Genomic DNA, 6,986 nt, shown 5'->3' on the forward strand with positions numbered 1-6,986 from the left:
GAATTTCTAATTCATACAAAACTATAGACTTAGTATTTTGACTTCACAAACATCTAATTTGAACCAGTGCTGAATTCAACATATCACACAAAAATTGATGTTTATCTATGTTTTTTTATATTTACTTTTAAAAATTGAGTAATGTATAGTTCTAAAATTTGAATTATAATCCACAGTTTGATACCAAACTTATTGACATAAATTCATGAAATAATAGTTTAAAAACATTTTGAATGCAAGTTAACAAACAAGATGTTATGGCCTTTCATCTATGACCCGTCTCGAAAGGGTTAAACAACATTAACAAGATACATATATATTTTGATTTTACCTTAAACTTGAATATTTAATATGTATTAAAGACACAGGGAGAAGTCGCTTCTCCTCCAAGTGTAAACAGGGAGTGGATTTTGAAAACAGGAAGACTTCACATGCACTTACATAAAAACACCATTTCAATAAATGATATTTTGTTTATTTAGGGGTCAATTCTTTCCCTATGGGTACCTCTTTTCTGCACTTAACAACCTTTTTACAGTTACATTCAAAATTTAATTAAACTACTTTATTATCAATATACATAAATAATCTTGGCATCAAAATATAGTTAATAAATTAAAGTTTAATAGTACGATAATTGTGACATTTGCTCTTTAGTTCTTCTCAGACACTTACCATGCTCACCTGTAAAATCCTCTCTTTCACAAATTGCCAATAATTCTTTGACATTTTTATTCTTTATAATCAATAGAAAGCCAAAATCTTCAATCTATCAAATGACATAGTATATTGTTTTCTGTACAGAGAATTGTCTATCTCGCCTCCAATTCTATACTTGTTTCTCAAGGGAATCAAACTTCCAGTTCGAAACTATTCCCATGAGAAATACATCAATGAGCTTAGCTGAATTCTTAGTAGTTCTTATTGCATACTTAGAAAGCCAGATAAATTATGATAGATTAAGGACATTGTTTGCTTTGCATGTTATTATTCTGTGTTCTTAATTGCATTATTTAATTAAACAAATTATTTAGTGTGGTAGTATCATTAGTAGGCTTAAGTTTCATTTACAGTTGAAAGATTGTTTTTTTGTTTTTGAATTTCATGCAAAGCTACTCGAGGGCTATCTGCACTAGCCGTCCCTAATTTAGCAATGTGATACTAGTGGGAAGGCAGCTAGTCATCACCACCCACCACCAACTCTTGGGTTACTCTTTTACCAACTAATAGTGAGATTTCCCATCACATTATAATGCCCCCCCTCCCCCAATGGCTGAAAGGGCGAGCATGTTGGTGTGATGGGGATTCAAACCCGTGACCCTCAGATTGTGAGCCGAGCACCCTAACCACCTGGCCAAGGTTGAAAGAAGAAAAAGACAGATGATGAGACAGGTAAGTACTGTATTTCTTGTTTTTCTATATATTCTTTATGTACTGTTATGAATGTAACTAAAATGTAAAACTTCGAAATTTATTAGGTTAGATTAGGTAAAAAAATGAAAAAATAATAATAATAGAAATTCTTCACAAGGTATGCTCCTGTGTTATATAATTTGATACGGTAACATGATCTGCACATTTGCCAAGTGATTCACACCATGTGTGATGAGATTATTAGTAAGATATGATTCAAAGGTCAATAAAACAAAATTAAGTATAAACAGATGTATACTGTTATGAGCTTTAAGCTACTTAGGATACTTTGTTTCCTATTTCTATTTGCATTCATTCTATAAAGTATGAAAAGATAATTTAGATTTATTTCCTAATCTTTTTACGGTGGTTACAAGTTCAGTCAAATTGAATGACTCCATATAGAGTTATGGTAGAGAAAATAACAGATAAAATATAACTTTTGTTTAAAAAAGTCTGATGTTTATTTAGGAGGTTTTAGAGATTACACAAAGAAAATTTGACAATTTTCAGATGAAGTATTTTTTATTTTAACATGAAAATAGCTTTGCATTTGGAGTAGTCAACACTCTGACTCCATATATTTCTAGACAAATTTTTAGTAAAAATAATTTAAAATCTGATATTTTTTCATCAAAAGACTTGTAGTGTTTAGTGATAGTGTACAAAATTTTGTTAATCATTATCAAAAGTCATAGCATGCCTAATCCTATGGTTACTTTGATTACGAATTATGTACTAGGTGCAATGCACCTCTCCTATATGGAAAGAGTTAATTATTTATATCTGTGAGTGTGTGTGTGTGTGTGTTTGAAGCTTTTTGTTTGTTTGTTTGTAATTAAGCACAAAGCTACACAATGGGCTATCTGTGCTCTGCCCACCACGTGTATTGAAACTCGGATTCTAGCATTGTAAGTCGGCAGACATACCACTGTGCCACTGGGTGGCGTGTTTGAAGCATTAAATAATGATGATCACATATCTTTTTAATTCAAATCTATGAAAACTATTTTATTTACTTTTGAATTTTAGTCAATAAAATAATCTGTCTTCAATCTAAAGAATATAAAACCATTTTATTTACTTTTGAATTTTAATCAATAAAATAATCTGTCTTCAATCTAAAGAATATAAAACCATTTTATTTACTTTTGAATTTTAGTCAATAAAATAATCTGTCTTCAATCCAAAGAATATAAAACCATTTTATTTACTTTTGAATTTTAATCAATAAAAATAATCTGTCTTCAATCTAAATAATATAAAACCATTTTATTTACTTTTAATTTTAATCAATAAAATAATCTGTCTTCTATCTAAATAAAACCATTTTCTAAATTAATTGCATTTGCCTTTCTTTTCTACTTAATTTTTACATTTTTTTAAAACTAGATAAAATAGATGATGCACGTGTACATTATGCGGTACTAATAAAACAATTTTAGCTGCAGTGCCTGTGATGCTCATGTGCATCATAGTATAGATTTTAGTTCAATAAGAGTATTTATGGGCATACCTGATATTATTTTGCATTATTAAAATGCTCCTATTAAAAAACAGGGACCTAGCAAGGGTACTGATGCAACACTGAATGTGTTAACAGCTAACAAAAAAATATGAATTTTGCTTCAGCTAATAAAATATTGTATAATCTTAATACACTTACCAGTCTTAGCAGTTTATCTTCTTGTTCTTGATATTTCTTAACATAGTCAGTTCCTTTACTTTCAGATCTAAGATAATATAAGTTGATACTTCTTAAGTTCCTTTACTTTCAGATCTAAGACAAACATAAGTTGATAATTCTTAACATAGTCAGTTCTTTTACTTTCAGATATAAGATAAGTTGATACTTCTCAACATAGTCAGTTCCTTTACTTTCAGATCTAAGACAAACAAAAATAAGTAAAAACTGTAGAATAATACATCAGTTACCAATATATTCATTTATTTTATATTCTTAAATAAATATCACATATCAGTTTGAATCTTTCAGTTTACACTTTTCAAGGAGATCAATACTTTCTGAAACACTATTAGCTGGGTTAATGATTGAAACACAAAAAGAGATTAAGGACTTCAAACTTCTACAATTTTGCTTAATTGTCAGGAACTGAAATTGAAATAGAAAAAATTTTGCTCCACTAATTTTAAATATGTTTTCTTTCATATAATTCACAGAATGGATAGTTGGAGTTTAATATACTTGTATGTACTTACAATCTTAAGTTACTCAAGTTCAGCACACTGGATGACCCAGACACCTCCAAACCCTGTCCCCCAGTTGCTGTGGGACCAATATGTATCGGTTGAGGTTTCTTATTCAGACTGAAGAAGTCATTAATATGATCCAACGTAATATCTCCTGAACCAGCCATGTTTCACACTAGCATCAGTGTTATAATAGTAGAATTATTTTTCTGAAATAACAACATACAATCAAACAATTGCCACAACAATGGTCTAATTCTGTTTGTGGACTGGGGTAGACTAAAAATTATTCTAAATAATGTCAAATGATTTTTTTAAATATATTGTTAAGAGATGGAACAGACATTTGTTCTAACAAAAGGTTTTATTGAAGTTACTCAATACCTTAGTCAACATTTCATGTACATACTAATGTATTACTGTTAATAATATTACAGTAACCATGGCATGGATAAAAACAAACCCTCCATCATTAGAAATATCAGAACTGTAGATAACTTGCAAAAGATGAATACAAGGTGACATGTTTATTTGAATAAATGGATATAAACCATGACCAGTCTTCAAACAGAAGACAGAAATTGATAAGAATATAAATAAGGTGGTAGGATTAAAGAAGGTATAGAAGCAGTGAAAGTTACATGTAACATTTGTCTGGCAAAGATATTAAGTTACAGCTACAACCTATTATCACTATAAAAAGTATGTAATCTAATGCATGGTATGAAAATCCTTGCTAAGTTAAATATAATTGAACAGAATCTGAATTGAAAATCAGCCCCTGCAAAGCATCATTGAAAATATTCCAGGTTTTCATAGATGTTTAAAAATTACCTTTACTTGACTTGTACTGATATTTCCAAGGTTTTCAGTTCTGTGACCACGTTGTTATAACATGCAAAGCGTAACACTCAGCTTACAGAGGTTTGATAAGCAATTAGAAATGGCAAAAAACTGGAAGCATCCAGCAGTATATACCTGTAGTTGGGGTATCCAGCACTATATACCTGTAGTTGGGGTATCCAGCAGTACATACCTGTAGTTACGGTATCCAGCAGTACATACCTGTAGTTACGGTATCCAGCAGTTCATACCTGTAGTTACGGTATCCAGCAGTTCATACCTGTAGTTACGGTATCCAGCAGTTCATACCTGTAGCTAGGGTATCCAGCAGTTCACACCTGTAGCTAGGGTATCCAGCAGTACATACCTGTAGCTAGGGTATCCAGCAGTACATACCTGTAGTTACGGTATCCAGCAGTTCATACCTGTAGCTAGGGTATCCAGCAGTTCACACCTGTAGCTAGGGTATCCAGCAAGTTCATACCTGTAGTTACGGTATCCAGCAGTTCATACCTGTAGCTAGGGTATCCAGCAGTACATACCTGTAGCTAGGGTATCCAGCAGTACATACCTGTACCTAGGGTATCCAGCAGTACATACCTGTAGTTAGGGTATCCAGCAGTACATACCTGTAGTTACGGTATCCAGCAGTACATACCTGTAGTTACGGTATCCAGCAGTTCATACCTGTAGTTACGGTATCCAGCAGTTCATACCTGTAGTTACGGTATCCAGCAGGTCATACCTGTAGCTAGAGTATCCAGCAGTACATACCCGTAGTTAGGATATCCAGCAGTACATACCTGTAGTTATGGTATCCAGCAGTACATACCTGTAGTTACCATACCCAGCAGTACATACCTGAAGTTAGGATATCCAGCAGTACATATACACCAGTATAACACACCATAATAGTTAAAAGCTAATGTATAACATACCATAATAGTTAAAAGCTACTGCATAACATACCATAATAGTTAAAAGCTAATGTATAACATACCATAATAGTTAAAAGCTAACGTATAACATACCATAGTAGTTATAAGCTATATAAGTTATAATAATGTATATATTTTATCTGATGTAACATTTATAGTGACTCCTGGCTGTTTTACAGGATATGGTGTAAATATATCTCATGTAATAATGTATATATATTTTATCTGATGTAACATTTATAGTGAATCCTGGCTGTTTTACAGGATATGGTGTAAATATATCTCATGTAATAATGTACATGTTTTATCTGATGTAACATTTACATGGAGCACTCTGGCTGTTTTACCCATTTAGAATCATGCATTTTTTATCCTTTTCACAATTAATTCTTAAAATCAATCTGTATCATACATAACAGAAACAGTAGAAATTAGATCATAATTAATTGTTACAATCAACCTTTTTCACAAAAAAATAGAAATAGAAGGAAATACATCATAATTAATTGTTACAATCAACCTGTGTTATGCAGAACAGAAACAGTAGGTATGATACAGGTTGATTGTAACAATTAATTATGATGTAATTCCTACTGTTTCTGTTCTGTATGATACAGGTTGATTGTAGCAATTAATTAGTATGTAATTCCTACTGTTTCTGTTCTGATATGATACAGGTTGATTTTAACAATTAATTATGATGTAATTCCTACTATTTCTGTTCTGTATGATACAGGTTGATTTTAACAATTAATTATGATGTAATTCAGAACAGAAACAGTAGGAATTACATCATAATTAATTGTTACAATCAACTTGTATCATACAGAACAGAAACAGTAGGAATTACATCTTAATTAATTGTTACTATCAACTTGTATTATACAGAACAGAAACAGTAGGAATTACATCATAATTAATTGTTAAAATCAACTTGTATCATACAGAACAGAAATAGTAGGAATTACATCATAATTAATTGTTACTATCAACCTGTATCATACAGAACAGAAACAAAAACTCCCTCCCAAAGGATACTAAAAGAGGGAACTGTTATGAACTGTGAAAAAGATGGTCATTACAAACAATACTAAAGAATTAACAGTTGTTATTAAGTAAGAAAACAAATGCATTAAGGATGAGTCCCAAACCAATCAAAAGAACAACAAAAAGCTAGCCAGACATACAGAAGACTAGATCTAGCTAGATACATGGGGCAAAGTTATGCTAGGAATACCCCAAATACGATAAGATAATCATCCACGAGTCCATGGGTTCATTGATGGGTAACCTTGAAATATGTTTGTTGAAACTGGTTCTATAGCTACAATTGTTTGACCCAATTTGTTGATTAAAGTTGGAAAACTGATAAGAAGATCGGTAACAAAGTTTTGGGACAACAAGGGACCTATTGGTGCATCTGGATGTTCCTTCCTCTAAACTAACTAAAACTATTACTAAATAAATTTTTAAAAATCTTAAAGCCAGCCTTTATCATTCATATACTTATCAAGCTTTCTATTAAACTCACTTAAATTTACTGCCTCTACAACATCTGAAGGTAGCCCATTCCAAAATCCA

The 6,986-nt window shown here is 31.4% G+C and overlaps 1 long non-coding RNA gene across 4 annotated transcripts in view; it reads right to left on the reverse strand.

Annotated features, from left to right (window-relative positions):
• Positions 1–3,079: 3,079 nt before the first annotated feature.
• LOC106475961 overlaps positions 3,080–6,986 on the reverse strand; it is a 7,616-nt gene continuing 3,709 nt past the window's right edge. For 3 of the 4 annotated variants that reach the window (XR_002609035.1, XR_002609032.1, XR_002609033.1), the window contains exons 2-3: positions 3,634–3,833; positions 3,080–3,146 (exon numbers count right to left, since the gene is read on the reverse strand). This is a non-coding gene — a long non-coding RNA (uncharacterized LOC106475961). Of the gene's footprint in view, positions 3,147–3,633; positions 3,834–5,154; positions 5,329–6,986 lie in introns of all 4 variants that reach the window. The other variant, XR_002609034.1, reaches the window with a different exon arrangement.

This window comes from Limulus polyphemus, unplaced genomic scaffold, assembly GCF_000517525.1.
Source record: "Limulus polyphemus unplaced genomic scaffold, Limulus_polyphemus-2.1.2 Scaffold9517, whole genome shotgun sequence".
Taxonomy (NCBI): Eukaryota; Metazoa; Arthropoda; class Merostomata; order Xiphosura; family Limulidae; genus Limulus; species Limulus polyphemus.